Source organism: Delphinapterus leucas, chromosome 7, assembly GCF_059928025.1.
Source record: "Delphinapterus leucas isolate spDelLeu-1000000601 "Yukka" chromosome 7, BTC_Dleu_Yukka2, whole genome shotgun sequence".
Lineage (NCBI taxonomy): Eukaryota > Metazoa > Chordata > Mammalia > Artiodactyla > Monodontidae > Delphinapterus > Delphinapterus leucas.
Window position 1 is genome coordinate 100,323,553 of NC_143135.1, and position 26,348 is coordinate 100,349,900.

At 36.5% G+C, this 26,348-nt stretch overlaps 1 protein-coding gene across 14 annotated transcripts in view; it reads left to right on the top strand.

Moving 5' to 3' along the window:
- CCDC15 (coiled-coil domain containing 15) overlaps positions 1 to 26,348 on the top strand; it is a 74,344-nt gene that overhangs the window by 30,070 nt on the left and 17,926 nt on the right. The gene's annotated exons all lie outside the window — the stretch shown is intronic.

A 26,348-nucleotide genomic window follows, 5' to 3' on the forward strand; every position in this document is an offset into this window, starting at 1 on the left:
TTTTAGAAATAATCAAGCAGTGGTTTTACCTTCTTATCCAAAGTGGAAACAACTGTTTTTGATCTGGGTCGTAGTATTAAAAGGTGGTTAAGAGCTATGTTTTTTTAATAGACTTTTTTTGGGAGTAGTTTTAGGTTCATAGCAAAATTAAGCAGAAAGTACAGAAAGTTCCCATTTACTCCCTGCCCCTACACATGGACTGCTTCCTCCACTGTCAATATCCTGTACCACAGTGATACATTTGTTACAACTCATAAACCTACATTGACATATCATAATCTATATTTTACATTAGGCTTCAGTCTCAGTGTTGTACATTATTATAGGTTTTGACAAATGTATAATGACATGTATCTACAAATGTAGTATCATACAGAATAGTTTTATTGCCCTAAAAATGTTCTGTGCTCTGTGTATTCATCTCTCCCTTCCCCCAGCCTGTGGCAACCACTGATCTTGTTACTGGCTCCATTGTTTTGCTATTGGGTTGGCCAAAAGGTTCGTTTGGTTTTTGTGTAAGATGGCTCTAGTAGCACTTAGTTGTCTTTAACTTCATTCAAAATAAGTTTGATTGTATGTGACAGCTGTCATATCAGCGTGCATTTAAAAAAAGACTTATCAAAATTGGTGAATTTTTGTGTAGCCATTTTAATATTGAAGATGGAAGGAAAAAACCAACATTTTTGGCATATTATGCTTTATTATTTCAAGAAAGGTTAAATACACAACCGAAATGCAAAAAAAAATTTGTGCAGTATATAGAGAAGGTGCTGTGACTGATCGAACATGTCAAAAGTGGTCTGCAAAGTTTTGTGCTGGAGATTTCTTGCTGGATGATGCTCCACGGTCAGGTAGACCAGTTGAAGTTGATAGCAATCAAATCGAAACATTAATTGAGAACAATCAACATTATACCACATGGGAGATAGCCGACATACTCAAAATATCCAAATCAAGCGCTGAAAATCATTTGCACCAGCTTGGTTATGTGAATCGCTTTGACGTTTGGGTTCCACATAAGTTAAGCGAAGAAAATCTTCTTGACCGTATTTCCGCATGCGATTCTCTACTTAAACGTAATGAAAACGTTCCATTTTGAAAACAAATTGTGAGGGGTGATGAAAAGTGGATACTGTACGCTAATGTGGAATGGAAGAGATCGTGGGGCAAGCGAAATGAACCACCACCAACCACACCAAAGGCCAGTCTTCACCCAAAGAAGGTGATGTTGTATATGTGGTGGGATTGGAAAGGAGTCCTCTATTATGAGCTCCTTCTGGAAAACCAAACGATTAATTCCAACAAGTTCTGCTCCCAGTTAGACCAACTGAAAGCAGCACTCGATGAAAAGCATCCAGAATTAGTCAGCAGAAAACGCATAATCTTCCATCAGGATAACACAAGACCTCAGGTTTCTTTGATGACCAGGCAAAAACTATTACAGCTTGACTGGGAACTTCTGATTCACCCGCCACATTCACCAGACACTGCACCTTCGGATTTCCATTTATTTTGGTCTTTATAAAATTCTCTTAATGGAAAAAATTTCAATGCCCTGGAAGCTGTAAAAGGCACCTGGAAGAGTTCTTTGCTCAACAAGGTAAAAAGTTTTGGGAAGATGGAATTATGAAGTTGCCTGAAAAATGGCAGAAGGTAGTGGAACGAAAGGGTGAATACATTGTTCAATAAACTTCTTGGTGAAAATGAAAAAATGTATCTTTTATTTTTACTTAAAAACCAAAGGCACTTTTTGGCCAACCCAGTATTTTCAGAATATCATATAGCTGGAATCATACGGTATGTAGCCTGTTCAGACTGACTTTTTCCCCTTAGTATTATGCACTTAAGATTGCTCAAATTCCTTTTCATGGCTTGATAATTCATTTCTTTTTAGTGCTGAATAATATTCTAAAATCTGGATGTACTACAGTTTATTTATCCATGCACCTACTGAAGGATATCTTGGTTTCTTCCAAGATTTGCCAGTTACAAATAAAGCTACTATAAGTATCCATGTGCAGGTTTTGTGTGGGCATAAATTTTCAACTCCTTTGGGTAAATATTGAGGAGTACATTTGCTGGATTGTATGGTAAGAGGATGTTCACTTTTCTAAGAAACTATCAAACCTTCTTCCAAAATGTACCACTTTGCAATCCATCAGCAATGAATGAGAGTTCCCGTTGCTCCACATCCTTGTCAGCATTTGATGCTGTCGGCATTTTGAATTTTGGCCATTGTAATAGGAGTGTGTGTTATCTCGTTATTTTAAATTGCATTTCCCTGATGACATGATGAGGAGCATCTTTTCATATGCTCACTAGCCATCTGTATATCATCTTTGGTGAAGTGTCTGTTCAGGTCTTGGGCCCATTTTTTAATTGGGCTATTTGTTTTCTTATTCTTGAGTTTTACGGGTTCTTTGTATATTTTGGATAATAGTACGTTATCAGATGTGTCTTTTGCAAATAATTCCTCCTAGTCTGTGGCTTGAATTCTCATTCTCATGACATTGTCTTTTGGAGAGGAGATGTTTTTAATTTTAATGAAATTCAGCTTATAATTATTTTTTTCATAGATCATGCCTTTGATATTATATCTAAAAAGTCATTGCTGTACCCAAAGTCACCTATATTTTCTTTTGTTATCTTCTAGGAATTTTGTACTTTTGTGTTTTACATTTAGCTTTATGATACATTTTGAGTTAACTTTTGTAAGGGGTATAAGGTCTGTGTCCGTATTTCTTTTTTTTTTCACACAGATATTCAGTTGTTCCTATACCATTTGTTGAAAAGACTATCTTTGCCTCATTATATTGCCTTTGCTCCTTTGTCAAAGATCGGTTAAGTGTATTTGTGAGGGTCTATTTCTGGGCTCTCTGTTCTCTGCCATTGACCTATTTGTCTATTCTTTTGCCAATACCACACTGTCTTAAAAGGGAAATGATGCCTGTAAGAGACTCACTTTAACTTTAAGGACACACATAGGCTGGAAGTGGAGGGATGGAAAAAGATATTCCATGCAAATGCTTACAAAAAGAGAGCAGGGATACCTATCCTTGTATCAGAAAAAATAAACTAAGTTAAAAAAGAAGGGTCACAATAGACAAAGAAGTCACTATATATGATAAAAGGATCAATTCATGAAGATGACATAACGATTGTAAATATCCAACACCGGAGCATCTAAATATAAAGCAGATATTAATAGAACTGAAGGGAGAAATAAACAATACAGTAAAAGTAGGAGACTTTAATACCCCCCTCTCAACAATGGATAGATCATACAGAAAGAAAATCAATAAGGAAACAGCACTTTTGAGCAATACTATAGACCAAATGGATCTATACACACATATACAGAACATTCTATCCAACAGCAGCAGAAAACAACATTCTCTTCAAGAACAAACAGAACATTCTCCAGGATAGATCATATGTTAGGCCACAAAACAAATCTTAACAAATCAAGAAGATTGAAATTATATCAAGCATCTTTTCCAAACACAATAGTGTGAAACTAGAAATCAATAACAGGAAGAAAATTGGAAAATTCACAAATACATGGAATTTAAACAACACACTCCTGAACAACCAGTGGACCAAAGAAGAAATCAAAAGGGAAATTTTAAAAAATCTTGTGATATTATGGGATATGGCAAAAGCATTTCTAAGAGGAAAGTTTATATCTATAAAGAGAAAAGATCTCAAATAAACAACCGAACCTTCCACCTGAAGGAACTGGAAAAAGAAGAGCAAACTAAGCTCAAAATTAATAGAAGGAAGGAAATAACGATTAGAGCAGAAATAAAGAATAGGGAAAAAATAGAAATGATCAGCAAAACTAAGACTTGGTTTTTGAAAAGATAAAACAAAATTGAAAATCCTTCGCTAGATTAACCAAGAAAAAAACTCAAATAAATAAAATTATAAGTGAAAGAGGACTCATTGCAACTGACACCACAGAAACACAAAGGTTTATAAGAGACTACCATTTACAATTATATGCCAACAAATTGGACAACCTAAGAAAAATGGATAAATTTCTAGAAACATACAACCTATCAAGACTGGATTATGGAGAAATAGAAAATCTGAACAGACCAATTGCAAGTAGGGAGATTGAATTAGTAATCAAAAACCTCCCAACAACAGTTGAGGAGCAGACAGCTTCACTGGGAATTCTACCAAACGTTTAAAGAGGAATTAACACTGATCCTTCTCAAACTTCCAAAAAATACAAGAGGAGGGAACACTTCCAAACTTATTACGAGGCCAGCATTATCCTGATATCAAAACCAGACAAGGACACTACAAGAAAAGAAAATTACAGGCTACTATCCTTGATGAATGTAGATGCAGAAAGTTTCAACAAAGTATTAGCAAATTGAATCCAACAATACATTAAAAGGACCACACACCAGGATCAAGTGGAATTTATTCTAGGGATGCAAGGATGGTTCAAATCCACAAATCAATCAGTGTGATACACCATATTAACATAATGAAAGATAAAAATCATGTGATTGTCTCAGTAGACGCAGAAAAAGCACTTGACAAAATTCAACATCCATTCATGATAAAAACTCTCAACAAAGTGGATATAGAGGGAACATACCTTGACATAATAAAGACCATATATGACAAGTCTATAGCTAACATCATACTCCATGGTGAAAAGCTGAAAGCTTTTCCTTTTAGGATCAGGAACAAGACAAAAACGCCTATTCTTGCCACTTTTATTCAACATAGTACAGGAAGTCCTAGCCTGAGCAGTTAGTCAAGAAAAATAAATAAAAACATTAAATTGGAAAGGAAGAATTAAAAGTGTGACTATTTACAGATGACATGATATTATATACAGAAAACCCTTAGACTCCGCCAAAAATCTGTTAGAACTAAATGAATTCAGTAAAGTTGCAGGATACAAAATCAATTTACAAAAATCAGTTGTATTTCCATATATTAACAATGAACTATTGAAAACAGAAATTGAGAAAACAATCCTATTTACCTTAACATCAAAAAGAATAAAATACTTATGAGTAAATTTAACCAAGGAGGTGAAAGATCTTTACACTGAAAACTATAAGACATTGTTGAAAGAAATTGAAGAAGACACAATTAAATGGAAAGATATTTCATGCCCATGGGTTGGAAGAGTTAGTATTGTTAAAAATATCCATACTACCCAAAGCAGTCCACAGATGCAGTCCCTATCAAAATTCCAATGGCAGAAATAGACAAACAACCCTAAAATCCATATAAAACCACAAAAGACCCTGAATAGCCAAAGCAATGTTGAGAAAGGAGCACAAAGCTGGAGACATCACACGTCCTGATTTTAGACTATATTAAAAAGCTATAGTAATCAAAACAGTGTGGTATTGACATAAAAACAGATACATATATGATGGGACAGAATAAAGAGTTCAGAAATAAATCAATTAATTTGTGATGAGAGAGCCAAGAATATGCAATGGAGAAAGGATAGTCTTGTCAATAAATGGTGTTGGGAAAACTGGACAGCAGCACGCAAAAGAATTAAATTGGACCCTATCTTACACTATCAAAAATCAACTCAAAATGGATTAAAAACTTGAACTTAAGACCTGAAACTGTAAAACTCCTAGAAGAAAGCACAGAGGTAACCTCCTTGACATTAGTCTTAATAATGATTTTTTGAATATGATACCATAAGCACAAGCAACAAAAGCAAAAAAAATCTAGTGAGACTACATCAGACTAAAAAGCTTCTGCACAACAAAGTGAAAGGGAATTGTATGAAATGAGAGAAAATATTTGCAAACCGTGTAACCGATAAGTGTTCATATCCAAAATATATAATGAACTCACTCAACCCAATAGAAAAAAAAATTTAAAAATGCACAAATGACCTGAATAGACATTTTTTCCAAGAAAACATAAAAATGGCCAACAGGTACGTGAAAAAGTGCTCAACATTACTAATCATCATGGAAATGCAAATCAAAGCCATAATGAGATACCACACCTATTTGAATGGCTGTTATCAAAAAGACAAGACATAAGGGCTGGCAAGGATGTGGAGAAAAGGGAACACATGTGCATTCTTGGTAGGAATATAAATTGGTATAGACATTATGGAAAACAGTATAGAGGTTCCTCAAAAAATTAAAAGTAGAACTACCATATAGTCCAGCAATTCTACTTTTGGATATATATCCGAAGGAAATTCAATCACTATTTCAAAGAAATATGTGCACTCCTATGTTCATTGCAGTTTTATTCACAATAGCCAAGACATGGAAGCTGCCTAAGTGTCCATTAACAAGTGAATGGATAAAAATAATGTGGTGTAAATATAACAGAATATTATTTGGCCATGAAAAAGAAGGAAATCCTGCCATTTGTGACAGCATGAATGAAACTTGAGGGCATTATACTAAGTGAAATAAGTCAGATAAAGAAAGACAACTACTTTATGACCTCACATGTTAAATCTTAAAAAGTTGAACTTATAGAAACAGAGAATAGATTGGTGGTTGCCAGGACTTGGTGGGTGGGGGAAATGAGATGTTGGTCAAAAGGTACAAACTTTTAGTTATAAGATTAATAAGTTCTGGGATCTAATAATGTACAGCATGGTAACTATAGTTAACAATACTGTATTATATACTTGACATTTGCTAAGAGACTAGATCTTGTATGTTCTCATCTGTCTTTCTGTCTGTCTATCTAGCTATCTAAAAGTATTGGTATACATTGTATACCTTAAAGTTACACAGTGTTTTTTGTCAATTATATCTCAGTAAAGCTGGGAAAAAAATATGAGTTCCAAGGCAAGGACCTACCGTCTTATCTGGGTCTGAGAGTGATTCTGCATTTATTCAGCAGATATGAATTTGGCATCTTTCATATCCTGACACTGTCCTAGGCACAAGCAATAGAAAGATAAATAAAATCTGGTTTCTTTTCTTGAAGAATTCATAATCTAGGGTGGATGGGGAAAGAATTGTATGCAAATGGGTTATATAATTATTATAATAGAAGTAAGTACAGAGTCCCTGAGAGCACAGAAGAGGGATTACTGATTTCATATGGAGTGTTAAAGAAATTATTACATTTCACTTGGACCTAGATGGATAAATGTGTGTTTACTGGGGAAGTGGATAAGGATGGTGAGGTAGAAAAATCAACAAAAACTGAGTCAGGGTGGAAGGAAATAATAGTATTCGTGCAGAGTTTTATAATTTACAAGGGCTTTCATATATTATCTTGTTCATATATTATCTTGTTTTATTGTTTCAACAATAAAACAAATGTTTGTTGAATGTTAAAGCCTACCACGTGGCAGGCACTGTACTGAATGCTGAGGATATGCAATTTGCATATGTGGCAGGATAGTGGTTCATAGCACAAATTAAGAATCAAATAGTCTTAGGTTTGAATTTTCTACCTATTGGCTATGTAACCTTGAGCACAGTTCTTCATGTGGATGAACTTCTTCATGTGGATGAACTTCTTTTTTTTTCGAAAATTTTTTGGAATTTTTAAATTTAATTTAAATTATTTTTTTATACAGCAGGTTATTATTAGTTATCTATTTTATACACATCAGTGTATACATGTCAATCCCAATCTCCCAGTTCATCCCCCCACTCCTCACTGTCCCCCCCTGGTTCCATACGTTTGTTCTCTATGTCTGTGTCTCTGTTTCTGCTTTGCAAACTGGTTCATCTGTACCATTTTTCTAGATTCCACATATATGCGTTAATATACGATATTTGTTTTTCTCTTTCTGACTTACTTCACTCTGTATGACAGTCTCTAGGTCCATCCACGTCTCTACAAATAACCCAATTTTGCTCCTTTTTATGGCTGAGTAATATTCCATTGTATATATGTACCACATCTTCTTTATCCATTCATCTGTCGATGGGCATTTAGGTTGCTTCCGTGACCTGGCTATTGTAAATAGCGCTGCAGTGAACACTGGGGTGCATGTGTCTCTTTGAATTATGGTTTTCTCTGGGTATAAGCCCAGTAGTGGGATTGCTGGGTCATATGGTAATTCTATTTTTAGTTATTTAAGGAACCTCCATACTGTTCTCCATAGTGGCTGTATCAATTTACATTCCCACCAACAGTGCTAGAGGGTTCCCTTTTCTCCACACCCTCTCCAGCATTTGTCGTTTGTAGATTTTCTGATGATGCCCATTCTGACTGGTGTGAGGTGATACCTCACTGTAGTTTTGATTTGCATTTCTCTGATAATTAGTGATGTTGAGCAGCTTTTCTTGTGCTTCTTGGCCATCTGTATGTCTTCTTTGGAGAAATGTCTATTTAGGTCTTCTGCCCATTTTTGGATTGCGTTGTTTGTTTTTTTAATATTGAGCTGCATGAGCTGTTTATATATTTTGGAGATTAATCCTTTGTCTGTTGATTCAGTTGTAAATATTTTCTCCCATTCTGAGGGTTGTCTTTTTGTCTTGTTTATGGTTTCCTTTGCTTTGCAAAAGGTTTTAAGTTTCATTAGGTCCCATTTGTTTATGTTTGTTTTTATTTCCATTACTCTAGGAGGTGGGTTAAAAAAGATCTTGCTGTGATTTATGTCAGAGAGTGATCTTCCTATGTTTTCCTCTAAGAGTTTTATAGTGTCCAGTCTTACATTTAGGTCTTTAATCCATTTTGAGTTTATTTTTGTGTATGGTGTTAGGGAGTGTTCTAATTTCATTCTTTTACATGTAGCTGTCCAGTTTTCCCAGCACCACTTATTGAAGAGACTGTCTTTTCTCCATTGTATATCCTTGCCTCCTTTGTCATAGATTAGTTGACCATAGGTGCGTGGGTTTACCTCTGGGCATTCTATCCTGTTCCATTGATCTATATTTCTGTTTTTGTGCCAGTACCATATTGTCTTGATTACTGTAGCTTTGTAATATAGTCTGAAGTCAGGGAGTCTGATTCCTCCAGCTCCATTTTTTCCCCTCAAGATTGCTTTGGCTATTTGGCATCTTTTGTGTCTCCATACAAATTTTACGATTTTTTTGTTCTAGTTCTGTAAAAACTGCCATTGGTAATTTGATAGGGCTTGCATAGAATCTGTAGATTGCTTTGGGTACTATGGTCATTTTCACAATGTTGATTCTTCCAATCCAAGAACATGGTATATCTCTCCATCTGTGTCATCTTTGATTTCTTTCGTCAGTGTCTTATAGTTTTCTGAGTACAGGTCTTTTACCTCCTTAGGTAGGTTTATTCCAAGGTATTTTATTCTTTTTTTGCAGTGGTGAATGGGATTGTTTCCTTAATTTCTCTTTCTGATCTTTCATTGTTAGTGTACAGGAATGCATGAGATTTCTGTGCATTAATTTTGTATCATGCAACCTTACCAAATTCATTGATTAGCCCTGGTAGTTTTCTGGTGGCATTTTTAGGATTATGTATATTGTCATGTCATCTGCAAACAATGACAGTTTTACTTCTTCTTTTCCAATTTGTATTCCTTTTATTTCTTTTTCTTGTCTGATTGCAGTGGTTAGTACTTCTAAAACTATGTTGAATAAGAGTGGCGAGAGTGGTCATACTTGTCTTGTTCCTGATCTTAGAGAAAATGCTTTCAGTTTTTCACCATTGAGAATGATGTTTGCTGTGGGTTTGTCATATATGGCCTTTATTATGTTGAGGTAGGTTCCCTCTATGCCCACTTTCTGGAGAGTTTTTATCATAAATGGGTGTTGAATTTTGTCAAGAGCTTTTTCTGCATCTATTGAGATGATCATATGGTTTTTATTATTCAATTTGTTAATATGGTGTATCACATTGATTGATTTGCATATATTGAAGAATCCTTGCATCCCTGGGATAAATCCCACTTGATCACGGTGTGTGATCCTTTGAATGTGTTGTTGGATTCTGTTTGCTAGTATTTTGTTGAGGACTTTTGCATCTATATTCTTCAGTGATATTGGTCTGTAATTTTTTTTTTAGTAGTATCTTTGTCTGGTTTGGGTATCAGGGTGATGGTGGCCTTGTAGAATGAGTTTGGGAGTGTTCCTTCCTCTGCAATATTTTGGAAGAGTTTGAGAAGGGTGGGCGTTAGTTCTTCTCTAAATGTTTGATAGAATTCACCTGTGAAGCCATCTGGTCCTGGACTTCTGTTTGTTGGAAGATTTTTAATCACAGCTTCCATTTCATTACTTGTGATTGGTCTGTTCATATTTTCTATTTCTTCCTGGTTCAGTCTTGGAAATTTATACCTTTCTAAGAATTTGTCCATTTCTTCCAGGTTGTCCATTTTATTGACATAGAGTTGCTTGTAGTAGTCTCTTATGATGCTCTGTATTTCTGCAGTGTCCATTGTAACTTCCCCTTTTTCATGTCTAATTTTATTGATTTGATTCCTTTCCCTGTTTTTCTTGAGGAGTCTGGCTAAAGGTTTATCAATTTTGTTTATCTTCTCAAAGAACCAGCTTTTAGTTTTATTGATCTTTGCTATTGTTTTCTTTGTTTCTATTTCATTTATTTCTGCTCTGATCTTGATGTTCTTTCCTTCTACTAACTTTGGGTTTTGTTTGTTCTTCTTTCTCTAGTTCCTTTAGGTGTAAGGTTAGATTGTTTATTTGAGACTTTTCTTGTTTCTTGAGGTAGGCTTGAATTGCTATAAACTTCCCTCTTAGAACTGCTTTTGCTGCATCCCATAGGTTTTGGATCGTCATGTTTTCACTGTCATTTGTCTCTAGGTTTTTTTTTATTTCCTCTTTGATTTCTTCAGTGATCTCTTGGTTATTTAGTAATGTGTTGTTTATTCTCCATGTGTTTGTGTTTTTAAAGTTTTTTTTCCCTGTAATTGATTTCTAACCTCATAGCTTCATGGTTCAGAAAAGATGCTTGATATAATTTCAATTTTCTTAAATTTACTGAGGCTTGATTCGTGACCCAAGATGTGGTCTATCCTGGAGAATGTTCTGTGGGCACTTTAATTCTTCTAGGTATTTGTTCTTTAATTTTTCTAGGTCTTTGTTAAACATTTCTTGCATCTTCTCGATCTTTGTTTGCCTCCATTCTTTTTCCGAGGTCTTGGATCATCTTCACTATCATTATTCTGAGTTCTTTTTCTGGAAGGTTGCCTATCTCCACTTCATTTAATTGTTTTTCTGGGGTTTTATCTTCTTCCTTCATCTATTACATAGCCCTCTGCCTTTCCATTTTGTCTTTCTGTGAATGTGGTTTTTGTTCCACAGGCTGCAGGATTGTAGTTCTTGTTTCTGCTCAAGTGTTTTGATTGGATAAAAGTGATGAATGCTGCACTCTCTGCCTAGCAGAGAGAAGGGTAAACTTTCTGGTCATAGATAACATAATTTGGAGCCTGTAAAAAATTTTAAAACAATATTATTCAGTCAAAATTTTCTAGGCATGTCAAGAGATAGGACCAGATAACCAAAAGCTAACAGAAGCAGGCTTACAGATGCCACAGATACTGGTGTTATCATACAAGGACTTTAAAACACTTGATTAATATCTTTAAGTAAATAGAGGAAAAGATGGAGAAAAAAAATGAAAATATGGAGAATTTCACCAGAGAACTGAAATCTTTAAAATAGAATAAAATAGAAAGTCTTAAATTGAAAAAATATGATCTTAAAATATGCACTCCAGGGCTTCCCTGGTGGCACAGTGGTTGAGAATCCACCTGCCAATGCAGGGGACATGGGTCCAAGCCCTGGTTCAGGAAGATCCCACATGCCACGGAGCAACTAAGCCCGTGCACCACAACTACTAAGCCTGTGCTCTAGAGCACGCAAGCCACAACTACTGAGCCCGTGTCCCACCCCACGACTACTGAAGCCCATGCGCCTAGAGCCCGAGCTCCGCAACAAGAGAAGCCACCGCAATGAGAAGCCCGTGCGCCAGAACAAAGAGTAGCCCCCGCTTGCCACAACTAGAGAGAAGCCTGCACGCAGCAATGAAGACCCAACGCACCCAAAGATAAATAAATACATAAATTTAAAAAAAAAGAATTATCTTTCACTGGTGGAAGTAAATCATTTTTTTCTATTCTTTCTGATTTTCAATTTTTTATCATTAGCATATTTGATTTTGGGAGCCTAAGCAATATCTATATTGTAAGGGACCCCTTGCTGAATATCTTGTTTATTTTGCTATAGAGATTACAAAGACTTCTGAAATTTTTATGTGGCAGTCCACTGGTGAGAATAGTTTTCCTGTGAGGTGTTTAATAGTTCCTTTGGTATGTTTTTATTCTCACATTTCTTTCCCCTTTGAGATATGTTATAATACTCTTGTCCTAAAAGCAACTTGACAAAAACTGCTGCAGTAAAAAAGTGTGTGTGTGTGTGTGTGTATTTTGGATTGGGGTTAGAAGAGAGACGCTTGGAAGAATCCTCATGAGGTTGTCTAGGGTATCCTTTAGGCAGAATTCTATTTAAATATTTCAAGGATCTTTTCTATTCTTAATATCCTTTAGGATTGTAGTTATATTGATATAATCTCCCAAATAACAATTTCAGAACATAAGGACATTGGCTCTCGGACGTTTGTTCCTATATCTAGGCCAGATTTGTCTTACTATAACCTAGTTATTTTGCCATAATTATGATCTGATCTACATCAAAAAAAAATCTCTTTTCTGTGGTGCCCATATATAAGCGTTTTTACAGACTCATCAGGCAAAAGACAGAATGGAAATTTCAGTTCATTTAACTGAAGCCAAGACATCCCTGCTGTGGGTATTTTATGTCTACCTTAAATGGTTTTATGACATGCCTACCACATGGCATAGTTGGTGGGGAATTCTTCTTTAGCTACACTGCTGACCTTCTATGAAAGCTTTTCTACTTAAGGCTTTTGTTTTATTGCCATTTTCTCACCAGATAATCTTTTTCTTGTTGTATTTATACCCTTGACCCCAGAAAAAATATGAAGGTCTCTGTCTTACAGATGGTATCAGAACATTAAATCTGTTGTCATTGACAGTTTGCAAGTAATTAAAATTTATTTTTTGCTTTTTCCTTGTTGAAGAAACTAAATCATGTATGCCTTCTTTGCATGGGGGTTATATGTTTTAACTTAAAGACAAAAGCCATTTTAGCAACATTCTAAAGTAAACATATACCTGCTTTCTGAATCAGGATTGTTAATAACCACTTTACCTCACCCAGTTGTTATAAGAATCAAATGATATGTTTTCATTCATTCACTTAGCAGCTGCTTATTGAGCATCTATTAATTGGTAGACATGATGCTAGATTTAAGAGTTGCAAAAAATGGAAGACATGATCCCACCCTTCAAGGATCTTACTAGATAGATTTCACTGACTAATGGAGAGACAGATAAATGAATAGGTAACCATAATACCATATATTAAGTATTACAAGACAGTATAGCAAGTGATTAAGAACATGGGGATACATGTGTTGAAGTCCCAGTTCTGCTGCCTACCAGCTCTGTGACTTTGGGCAAGTTACCTTCTATAAGCCCCAGTTTCTTCTCTATAAAACAGGGATAATAATGATATATACCTTAGAAAGTTGCTGTGAGGATTAAATGAGGTAACATAGTAAATGAGCTTAGTATAGAGTCTGGCATGTAGTATATGCTCAATAAATGTTAGTTGCCAAATATTTAAGGGAAAAAATAATGCCAAGTTTTATATAAAATATTCCAGAGAATGGAAAACAGGGAATACTTCCCAGATAATTATAGAAGACAGTATAACCTTAATACCAACCTGTCATGGGTATTACAAGAAAGCAATGTTACAGACTAATTTCTTTCATCAACATAAATGTAAAAAATCAAGTAAAATATCGGTAAAATAAAGTCTTTCTTCTTATGTCATTAGAAGGAAAAAATTTCAAGACTGTCTGAGAGCACGGAGACTGTGTTTCGAAATCAAGTGTGAAAAAGGCCCCCCGTGGGGCAGAGCTGTTCAATCACACAAAAAAGAGAGAAGTCAGTCCGGCAGGAAGCCTGGCTGGGATATAAATTGCCCAGGGCCAGGGCATGCGCCAAGGCTGCTGCCGCTGGTGCCCGGTCCATTTTCTCCAGGACAGGGAAGGCTTCCTGGGCTGAGTTGTGAAGGGTTAGAAGAAGTCGTATGAGACAAAATTGGAATTGGACTGGGGAAAAGAGTAGATGGGGATTCTAGGCAAAAAGAATAGCATTGTAAAAGCAGTAACTCCTGAAAGAATAGGACACTTCTGAGTTGGATGTGATTGGAGCTAAAGGAATGGCAAGAAGTAAACCTTCAAAATGAGGAAAGATCATAAAGAACTTTGTACGTCATGAGAAGGAATTTGGATTTTATCCTGAAAACAGGAGCCGTTTAGAGGCATTGTGAGGAATAGATAAAATGGCTAAGACTAGATGTTAGGGTATTACTGAAGTAATATACTAATAGAGAAGATGAGAAGTGAAATTAATTTTTTAAAGGTTATTAAATATTAAGCCCTTACTGCATGTTAAATGCTTTACATAGATTATTGTATCATTTAATTGATATACAGTCCTGCAGGGTAGTGGTGGCCACCATTCATTGAGTGTTTACAATATGCCAGACATACTGTTGGGTGTTTTAGAGGCATTAGCTCATTTGCCTACTTCAATAACTGTATGAGGTAAATTTTATTATTCTTTTTATTTTACAGATGAGAAAATGAGCCCCAGAGAGGTTAAGTAATTTGCCTAAGATTAAGATCACACTTAGCAATGGCAGAACTGGGATTCAATCCCAGATTTATTTGACTCCATCACCTAAGCACTTTTTTTTTTTTTTTTGATTGTACGTGGGCCTCTCACTGTTGTGGCCTCTCCTGCTGCGGAGCACAGGCTCCGGACGCGCAGGCTCAGCGGCCATGGCTCACGGGCCCAGCCACTCCGTGGCATGTGGGATCTTCTTGGACCGGGGCACGAACCCGTGTCCCCTGCATCAGCAGGCGGACTCTCAACCACTGCGCCACCAGGGAAGCCCCACCTAAGCACTTTGAAGGCTGTAACTTCAGTAAGTTATAAGCCAAGGCCAGGAAGGCAGTGAGGAGGAGGCAGTTTTAAGAGCGAAAGAGATAGAATTAATAAAATATTGTCAGAGGAGAATTCAAGGATAAATCCCAGGTTTATGGCTTAGGCCACCAGGTAAATGGGATACTATGAAACATTTTCCAGGAAGGAGGTGGAGGTGGAGAGGATAAGTTTAGTTTGGGGCATATTGGATTTGAAGTTCTTAAAGGAGATCCAAGTAGAGTGTCCAGTAGGAAATATTATTTTTAGTAATGATTTCAGAAATCACTAAGGAAGAATACTATCAGAATCAAGAAACAGAGAGACAGAGAAAAAAAGTTGAACAGAAAAACATGATCAGCAGGCAAAGATTTAGACTGTGCTAGATTAGACCTTAATCATGTTGTACCAAAGAGGAAGATTTCTTTCATCTCCTTGAGAAGTTATTTTTCTAACAGAGCACCTCTTTTTTTTTTTAATATTATTTTATTGTATTTTTTTATACAGTAGGTTCTTATTAGTTATCTATTTTATACTTATTAGTGTATATATGTCAATCCCAATCTCCCAATTCATCCCATCACCGCCACCTAACAGAGCACCTCTTTTAACTCCTGAAATAAATCTATTTCTTGTTCTTGTATGCAGAATTCCTTTTATTTGATAGTGTTAGTGTTGGCAGATTTCTGTGATTGCTCAAGTATGAATCCATAGAGCCAAAAAGATAGCCCTCGATTTTAGTTCTAGGTCTCTATCTTGTTTTAACTTTGTAAAGGATTAGTGGTGTGGCTTTATATGGAACATAGCTAACAAGAGTTTTTGAGTTGTTGTTGTAATTATAAGAATATATTTTTAGGGCTTCCCTGGTGGCGCAGTGGTTGAGAGTCCGCCTGCCGAGGTAGGGGGCGCGGGTTTGTGCCCCGGTCCGGGAGGATCCCGCGTGCCACGGAGCGGCTGGGCCCGTGAGCCGTGGCCGCTGGGCCTGCACGTCCGGAGCCTGTGCTCCACGATGGGAGAGGCCGCGGCAGTGAGAGGCCCACGTACAAAAAAAAAAAAAAAAAGAATATATTTTTAATGCAGTTTGCCTGTGATAATCACTTTCTTTTCAGGATTCTCTTCAAAATGTAAATATTGACATCTACTTGTTGCTTAGTTCTGCAAACACCCAGTGTAGCAAGTTTACAAATCAATTTGCAGTGTTTTGTATTCTTACTCTCTTTTACTGAAAGTCTGACACTGGTTTTAGAATACCTTTTAGCATAACCAGAGAACCAGTATAATTGTATTCACGTCAGTGCCCTGGGAAAAACCGATATGTTGACATGTTGATTTCCAACCTAGTTTAGTTTCTATTGGGTGTCAGCTAAAAGATATATTTATGCAAGAAGCTTTAAAGACATCCGAGAAGAATAAACTTGTTTATAGAATAATTGTTTATATCAACTTTTTTAGTTGGTTTTTGCCATTTTTTATTTTTATGATCCTTTCTGAAACTACTGTATGGCAGTAGTTCTTAACCTGAGAATCTGACCAAAGCTGCGGATTCTTTTCCCAGATAAATACCTTTGAGACACTCAAGTGGAATGTCAAACTGGCAGGTAGTTAAGTAGGTTTGAATCTCAGAGGAATGGTCTATGCTGGAACTGTAGCTTAATGAGTTACAGGTGGTAGTGGGTGGTAACTGAAGCATATGGTATGCGTAAAGTCACCTGGGAAGAAGGCATAGTGTAAGATATGGAGAATGCCTAGATGTAGTGTGTTTCTGCTTATGTACTATGACTTTTTGGAGAGCCCCAAACTATTTTAATATCTAAGATATTTTGCTCCCTTGAATCAATTTTTGCTGCCTTGGGTACAATGTTGCCCCTGTTGAGAATGTAAATGCTAGATGGATTAACCTGTAGGCCACCACTGTCCTTAGAGAGACTTGTTTTGGTGGAGTGATTGATGGGTCTTAATAAGCCATAATGGAGTGGGAGAGGAGATCAGGAAATAGAGAGAGAAAGCTAGACAACTCTTAAGATGTTTGACTGTGAGGAGAGGAGTAGCTATGGGGGAGAAGGGGGAAAGGGCTGATTCCATCATTTCTAGTAATTGTCCTGTTACCAACATTTGAGAAACAATGCTGGTGTGTTTCCTTAGCTCTCAGTTTACTGGTATGGAGAATAAATGGTATAGAGAATTATACCAGTAACTAAGCTGTTCTGTTGTCATTCACTTGGCTCCATTTGTTTCACTATTGAAAACCTCACTTTAATTTCTTATCTACAGAAAAATCTTTTCACATTCGCCTTTTTCACAAGCTAAGGAGTTATTGAACTAATCAAATATGAATGCCCTAAAAACATTTACTTTTTTTACTGGCTCTCTTTGGAATAAGATCTTTACATAAGAAGATCTTTAGCCAAGGGCACCTATGATCTTAGGCTTATCTTTAAACTTTTGTACTCTTTTAATCTCTTCCTTTTATTCTCTTATTTCATGCATTATATTTTAAGAGAGCACAGCGATGTGTATTTTAAAGCCAATTTTGGGGAATTCCCTGGTGGTCCAGTGGTTAGGACTCCAAGCTTCCACTGCAGGGGGCACGGGTTCAATCCCTGTTGGGGGAACTAAGATCTCTCATACTTGGCGGCACAGCCAAAAAAAAAAAAAAAAAGTCAGTTGTGAAGAGGTATGTGTCTTGTGGCTCTTCTCCACATTACCTTTCTCACATTCCTAGTCCACAACCTTATATGCCTTTAAATCTTGATCCTTGCTAGTTACAAAAACATTATCTCTCTGCCCAAGTGGCAATAGTGAGATTTCTTACCTCTACCCTATTACAACTTTATATCGCATTTGAGTTTGAATCATACCATAAAAGCTATATTTATGTTCTATACTCTTTGAGGAATACTCAACTTAGACTTACAGTTGTAACTCAAGAAAGAACCGCAAGTGTGGCAGAACAGTTATAAGAAAATCCTTGTTCAAAGTGGCCTTGTCACTCTGCTAGAGGTGGCCAGAGATTAGCTGTCATAATCTGGATGGACTTAGTTGCACATACAAGTTCCTTGTGCTTTTCCAGTGCCTGATCTTTCAGCCTTTATAGGACAGTTTCCTGGGTTTTAGTATATACCTGTGTTAATCTAAGTAAAAGGAAGCCCATAATTCCCCTGGAGCAAATAGCCTGCTACAAATGGATAGAAGCCCAGAATTTTCAGCAGTTCATGCTTTATTGAAGAGGTGTGAGTATGAATTTACCTCACACTACTGTTCAGAAAACAATAGCTCATTTGTTTCAAAGTAATTTTTAGCAACTGACATTATCAGAATATATTTATTAGTTCTAGTCTTGAATTAATTATATTTCTTAACCAAAGCTCTTAAATTAGGTTTTCTGACAATTTTCTCACTGAGCAACTCATTTCCTCTCTGCAAGTAGGTGTTTTTTTTAAATAAACATAATTGGTATTCAATAAACTACACATATAAAAGTGTAAACTTTGATGTTTTCTCTCTCACACACACACACACAACGACCATCATAGTCGAGACAGTGAACATATATTATCATCCTCAAAAGTTTCCTCATGCCCTAGGTAGCACCTCTTTCCTGCCCTCCCTGCCTCTTTTTCCCCAGGCAACCACTGGTTTGCTTTGTGTCACTATAGATTAGTTTGCATTTTCTGGAGTTATACAGCATGTACTCTTGGGCCCAGCTCCTTTTATTCAGAGTAATTATTTTGTCCTTGTTGTTATGATACCAAGAGTTTATTCCTTTTTGTTACTGGATAGTATTCCATTGTATGGATATACCGCAATTTGTTTATCCATTCATAGTTTGATGGACATTTGAGTCGTTTCCAGTTTTTGGCTATTACAAATAAAGCTGCAGTGAACATTCGTGTGCAAGTCTTTGGAAAATGTTACCTTTTCTCTTGGGTGAATACCTGAGAGTGGACTGGATCATCATGGTAGGCATATATTTCATTTTTTAAAGAAACTGTCAAAAGGCTTTCCAAAGTAGTTGTACCACTTTATATTACTGCCAGGAAGAGTAATATAACTTGTAAGAGTTCAAGTTCCCTTACATCATCACCAACACTTGGTATGGTCAGTCTTTTTCATTTTAGCCATTTGAATAGGTATGTAGTGGCATCTCATTGTGGTTTTAGTTTACATTCCTTGAATGACTAAATATGTTGTACTTTTGGCATCATATTTAAGATATCATTGCCTAACCCAAGGTCACAAAAATTTTCTTTTTTGTTTTCTTCTAGAAAGATTATCATTGTAGGTTTTACATTTAGGTCTGCAATCCAGTTTGAGTTAATTTTCACATATAGTTTGAAGTTTATTTTTTGTATGTGGATATCCATTTGCTGAAAAGTTATTCTTTCTCCACTACATTGCTTTTGTGCATTTGTTAAAAGTCAGTTGTCCAGCAAACAGTAAAAGAGAAGATTGATGTTGGACTTCATCAAAATTGAAAACCATCAAGAAAGTGAAAAAACAACTACAGAATGGGAGAAATTATTTGCAAATTATATATCTGATGAGAGACTTGTAGTCAGAATATATAAAAGAACTCTTACAACTCAATAATAAAAAGATAACCCAATTAAAAGGTAGACAAAAGATTTAACTAGACATTTCTCCTAGGAAAATATATAAATGGCTAATAAGCACTTGAAAAGATATGCAACATCATTCGTTATTGGGAAGTGCAAATCAAAACCAAAATGAGATACCACTTCACACACATGGGAATTGCTCTAATAAAAAAGACAAATTATAACAAGTGCTGATGAGGATGTCTAAAAAGTAGAAGTCCCATACACTGTTGGTGGGGAATGTAAAATGGTACAATCACTTTGGAAAACAGTTTAGCAATTTCTCAAAAGGTTAAACATAGAGTTACCATATGACTCAGAAATTCCATTCTTGGGTGTATACCCAAGAGAACTCAAAATGTACGTCCACACACAAACTTACACAAATGTTCATAGCAGCATTATTCAAAATAGCCAGGAAGTGGAAGCATCCCAAATGTCCATAAACTGATGAATAGATAAATAAAATATATAGATATAGATAATATTTACACAGTAGAATATCAGCAACCAAAAGGAATGAAGTTCCAGTACATGCTACAACATGGACTTATGCCAAGTGAGAGAAGCCAGTCATGAAGGGCTGCATATTGTATGATCCCATTTATATGAAATGTCAAGAACAGGCAAATCTATAGAGACAGAAAAATTAGTATTTGCCTAGGGCTAGGTGGGAGTGGGTGGAAGGTGACTGTTAATGAGTACAAGGTTTCTTTTGGGGATGATGAAAATGTTCTCAAATTACATTATGGTCGTGTGAACTTTATGGTATGCAAATAATATCTCAGTAAAGATGTTAAAAAAAATGAGCTGTCCTTATATGTGTGGGTTTATTTCTGGACTTTCTCTTCTGTTTTACTGATCTATTTGTCTATCTTTATGCTAATACCATGCTGTTCTGATTGGTATAGTTTTATAATAATGCTTGAAATCAGGTAGTGTTAGCCCTCCAGTTTATTTTTCCCCAGAGTCACCATGGCTATTTTAGGCCATTTGCATTTCCATATGAATTTTTAAATGTGTGTCAATTTCTACCAAAGAACCTTCCTGGATTTTGAGTGGGATTGTGTTGAATCTGTAGATAATTTGGGGAGAATTGACATGTTAATGATATTGAGTCTTCCAACCCAGGAACATTTATTTAGCTCTCCTTTAATTTTTCTCAGTTATAGTTTTCAGTGTATAGGTCTTTCACATTTTTTGTCAGGTCTATCCTGAAGTATTTCATATTTTTGAAGCTATTGTAAATGGTATTTTATTTATTTATTTATTTTTAATTTTGTGGTACGCGGGCCTCGCACTGTCGTGGCCTCTCCCGTTGCGGAGCACAGGCTCCGGACGCGCAGGCTCAGCAGCCATGGCTCACGGGCCCAGCCGCTCCGCGGCATGTGGGATCCTACCGGACCGGGGCACGAACCCGTGTGCCCTGCATCGGCAGGCGGACTCAACCACTGCGCCACCAGGGAAGCCCTGTAAATGGTATTTTAAAAAATTGTCAATTGCTGATTTTGTTGTTGTCATTGTTAGTATATGGAAATATACAGTTGATTTTTGGATATGGATCTTTGTACTCACTTATTAATTCATTGGATGTTTTTACATGGTAATCATGTCATCTTTAAACAAAAACTGTTTTGCTTCTTCCTTTAAATCTGGATGTCTTTTATTTCTCTGTCTTGCCTGATTTCACTGGCTAGAACCTCCAGAATGTTGAATAGAAGTGATGAGAGTGGACAATCCTGATTTTAGAGAGAAAGCATTTAGTCTTTCACCATCAAGTATGATGTTAGCTATAGTTTTTTCTTAGGTTCCCTTCTCTTCCTAGTTGGTTGAGAATCTTTATCTGGAATGGACGTTGGATTTTGTCAATTTTTTTTTCCTCTCTAGCGAGATGATCATAGGTTTTCTTTTCTAGTTTGCTAATATGGTGAATAACATTGTTTGATTTTCGAATGTTAAATCAGTCCTGCATTCCTGGAGTTACACCCCACTTGGTAATAATGTATTATCCTTTTAATGTATTGTTTGAGGGACTTCCCTCATGGTGCAGTGGTTAAGAATCTGCCTGCCAAGGCAGGGGACATGGGTTCCATCCCTGGACTGGGAAGATCCCACATGCCACGGAACAACTAAGCCCGTGCGGCACAACTACTGAGCCTGTGCTCTAGAACCCGCGAACCACAAATACTGAGCCCACGCACCACGACTACTGAAGCCCGCCTAGAGCCCGTGCTCCTAGATCCCGTGCTCCGCAACAAGAGAAGCCACCACAATGAGAAGCCCGAGCACTGCAACGAAGTGTAGCCTCCGCTTGTGGCGACTAGAGAAAGCCCGTGCGCAGCAACAAAGACCCAATGCAGCCAAAAATAAATAAATAAATAAAATTATAATGTATTGTTTGGTAAAATTTGTTAAAAATTTTGTTTAGAATTTACATATATGTTCTAGGAGATATTGGCTTTTACTTTTCTTGTAATATCTTTGACAGGTTTTGTTTTCAGAGAAATGCTAGCCTCATAGAATGAACTGGGAAGTATTTGGGAGGAAAAGTTTATGTAGAATTGGCATTATTTCTTCCCTAACTGTTTGGTAGAATTTGCCAGTGACTCTCCCTGTTTCTGGACTTTTCACTGTGGAAATGTTCTTAACAACAGTTTCAACATTGATGATAGAAATAGGGCTATTCAGGTTATTTATTTTTTTCTTGATGAGGCTTTAGTAGTTTGTGTGTTTCAACAAATTTGTCATTTCATCTAGGTTGCCTAATTTATTGGCATAAAATTATTCTTAGTATTCTATTATCCTTTTAATATCTGTAGAATCTGTAGTAGTTTCATTTCTCTTATTTTTTCTTTTAAAAATTGTATCTTCTCTCTCTCTCTTTTTTTTCATGATTAGATAAGCTCAAGATTATCAGTTTTATTGATCTTCTCAAAGTCCTAGTGTTTGGTTTCATTAATTTTTTTATTCTGTTTTCTAATCCATTGATTTCTGCTTCAATCTTTATCATTTCTTTTCTTCTGCTTACTTTAGGTTTAATTTCCTCCTCTTTTAAGTTTCTTAAGGTAGAAGATTAGGACATTTACTTGATACCTTCCTTCTTTTCTCATATAGGCATTTAGTGCTATAAATATCATACTAAATACTCTTTAGCCACATTTAATACATTCATTTTCATTTGGTTCAAAATACCTTCTAATTTCCCCTTTTTTCTTCTTTGGTCATAGGTTATTTAGCAGTGTGTTATTTAATTTCCAAGTATTTGGAGATCTTTCAAGGATCTTTCTGTTATTGATTTCTAATTTAATTCTATTGTACTATGTATGTCTTGAAATCTTTTGAATTTACTGACACTTGTTTTATGGCCCAGAATATGATTTATCTTTGTAAATGTTCTAAGTTCAATAAGCTTATAATAGAAGAATGTGTATTCTTTTGTTCTATAAATGTGTATTCTGCTATTCTATAAATGTTGTGGAGTGTTCTGTAAATGTCCATTAGGTCAAGTTGGTTGATGATGTTGATCAAGTCCATATCTTTCCCATTTTTATGCCTAGTTATTCTATCAATAATTGAGAGAGGGTATTAAAAATCTCTGCCTGTAACTATGGATTTATTGTATCTCCTTGAAGTTCCATCAGTCTTTGTTTCATGTATTTTGAAGTTCTTTTATTAGATACATAACTGTTTGGGATTGTTATGTTTTCTTAATTAATTGACTCCGTAATTATGAAGTGATCTTTATCTTTGATATTTTGTTTGCTCTGAAATCTACATTGTCTGATACTAATATACCTACTCCAACCTTCTTTTAACTAGTGCTAGCATATCTTTTGTATTTCTTGTATTTTTAATCTATTTGTTTCTTTGTATTTAAAATGTGTTTCTTGTTAGCAGCATGTAGTTGGGTTGTGACATTTTGTCAAATCTGACAATCTCTTCCTTTTAATTGGGGTGTTTAGATCATTTACTTTTAATGTGATTTTTGGTAGGGTTTGATATAAGTATATTATCTTGCTATTTGTCCCATCTGTTCTTTGTCCTCTTTTTCTCTTTTTATGCCTTCTTTTGAATTACTTTTATATTTTTACATCTATTACATCTCCTTTGATGGCATGTTAGCTATGACATTTTTGTTATTTTATTGGTTGTTCTAGGATTTATATCATACATCTCTAACTTTTCACAGTCTACCTTCAAATGATATTATACTACTTCACATATAGTATAAAAATCTTAATATAAGAATCTTAAAGTAATATTCTTCCATTTCTCTCATCCCAACCTTTATGCTATTGTCATACATCTTACTTTTTTTTTGTGTGTGTGTGTGTGGCATGCAGGCCTCTCACTGTTGTGGCCTCTCCTGTTGTGGAGCACAGGCTCCAGACGCGCAGGCTCAGCGGCCATGGCTCACGGGCCCAGCCGCTCCGCGGCATGTGGGATCTTCCCGAATCGGGGCACGAACCCGTGTCACCTGCATTGGCAGGCGGACTCTCAACCACTGCGCCACCAGGGAAGCCCCATCTTACTTTTATATATAAAATACATTGTTATTTTTGTTAAAGCAGTCTATTATTATTTAAAGAGATTTAACTAATAAGAAAAACCTTATATATATTACCTAAAGTATCACTTTGCTCAGGTCTGAAAGACAGCCTTTAACATTTCTTTTAGCTGTGGATACACAGGCATGTCTCATTGTATTGCACTATGTCTTACTACACATTGCAGATATTGCAGTTTTTACCAATTGAAGGTATGTGGCAACCCTGTGTTGAGCAGGTCTACTGGTGCCATTTTTCCGATAGCATTAGTTTTTAATTAAGGCATGTACATTGTGTTATTGCACACTTAAAAGACTACAATGTAGTGTAAACAGAACTTTTATATGCACTGGGAAACCAAAAGATTCATGTGACTTGCTTTATTGCAATATTCCCTTTATTACAGTGGTCTGGAACCAAACCCGCAGTACCTCTGGGTTATGCCTGTACTAGGGATGAATTCTATCAGGTTTTGTATATCTAAAAACAACTTTGTTTCATTTTTCCCCCTCCATTTGTTCATTTATATATTTATGTGACATGCCTTTTTTTTTTGGTGGTATAAAACACATAATGTAAAATTTACCATTGTAACCATTTTCAAGTGTACAGTTCAGTAGTGTTAATAAATAAACATATTCACATTGCTGTGAATGTGGTATGAGGTGATAGATACCTCATTGAGATTTTGGTTTTCATTTTCCTAAAGATTAGTGATATTGAACATCTTTTCAAGTTTGTTGGTCATTTATAGATCATCTTTGGAGAAATGTCTATTCAAGTCCTTTACCCATTTTTAATTGGATTAACTGCTTTTTTGTGTTCCTCTTAATTTTTTGGATTTTTCCCCTGTGGTTTATTTTGGATAATTTCTATCATTATGCTTTCAGATTTCGTTCTGCAGCATTTAGTCTCCTGGTAATCCCATCCAGTGTATATTTTTAAATAATTTATTTTAATAGAGCAGTTTAGATTCACAGCAAATTAGAGAGGAAGGTAGAGCAATTTCCCATATGTACTCCCTGTCCCCTGACGTTCAGAGCCTCCCCCATTATCAACATCCCCCCCCCCCAGCCGCCCCACCGATGTGGTACATTTGTTAACAAGTGATAAGCCTACATTGACACATCATTATCACCCAAAGTTTATAGTTTACATTAGGGATCACTCTTGGTGTTGTACATTTATGGGTTTGGGCAAATGTGTAATGACATGTATCCATCATTATAGTATCACACAGAATAGTTTTACTACTCTAGAAGTCCTTTATGCTCTGCCTTTTCACCCTTTTTCCTTCCCTCCCTCCAACCCCAGCTTCTGGCAACCACTGATCTTTCACTTTCTCCATTGTTTTACTATTTCCAGAATGTCATATGGTTGGAATCATACAGTATGTAGCCTTTTGAGATTGGCTTCTTTCACTTAGTAATATGCATTTATGTGCAATGTCTCTTCATGGCTTGATAGCTCATTTCTTTTCAGTACTGAATAATATTTCATTGTCTGGATGTACAACAGTTTATATATCCATTCACTTACTGAAGGACATCTTGGTTTCTTCCAAGATTTGGCAATTATAAGTAAAGCTACTTTAGGGCTTCCCTGGTGGCGCAGTGGTTAAGAATCTTCCTGCCAATGCAAGGGACACAGGTTCGAGCCCTGGCCGGGGAATATCCCACATGCCGCGGAGCCACTAAGCCTGTGCGCCACAACTACTGAGACTGAGCTCTAGAGCCCTCAAGCCACAACTACTGAGCCCACGTGCCACAACTACTGAAGCCTGCGCACCTAGAGCCCGTGCTCTGCAACAGGAGAAGCCACGGCAATGAGAAGCCCGCACACCGCAACGAAGAGTAGCTCCTGCTCACTGCAAGTAGAGACAGCCCGCACACAGCAGCAAAGACCCAACACAGGGCTTCCCTGGTGGCGCAGTGGTTGAGAGTCCGCCTGCCGATGCAGGGGACACGGGCTCGTGCCCCGGTCCGGGAAGATCCCACATGCCGCGGAGCGGCTGGGCCTGTGAGCCATGGCCGCTGAGCCTGCGCGTCCGGAGCCTGTGCTCCGCAATGGGAGAGGCCACAACAGTGAGAGGCCCGCGTACCGCAAAAAAAAAAAAAAAACAGACCCAACACAGCCATAAATAAATAAATAAATAAATAAATAACCATGTGCAGGTTTTGTGTGGGTGTAAGTTTTCAACTCCTT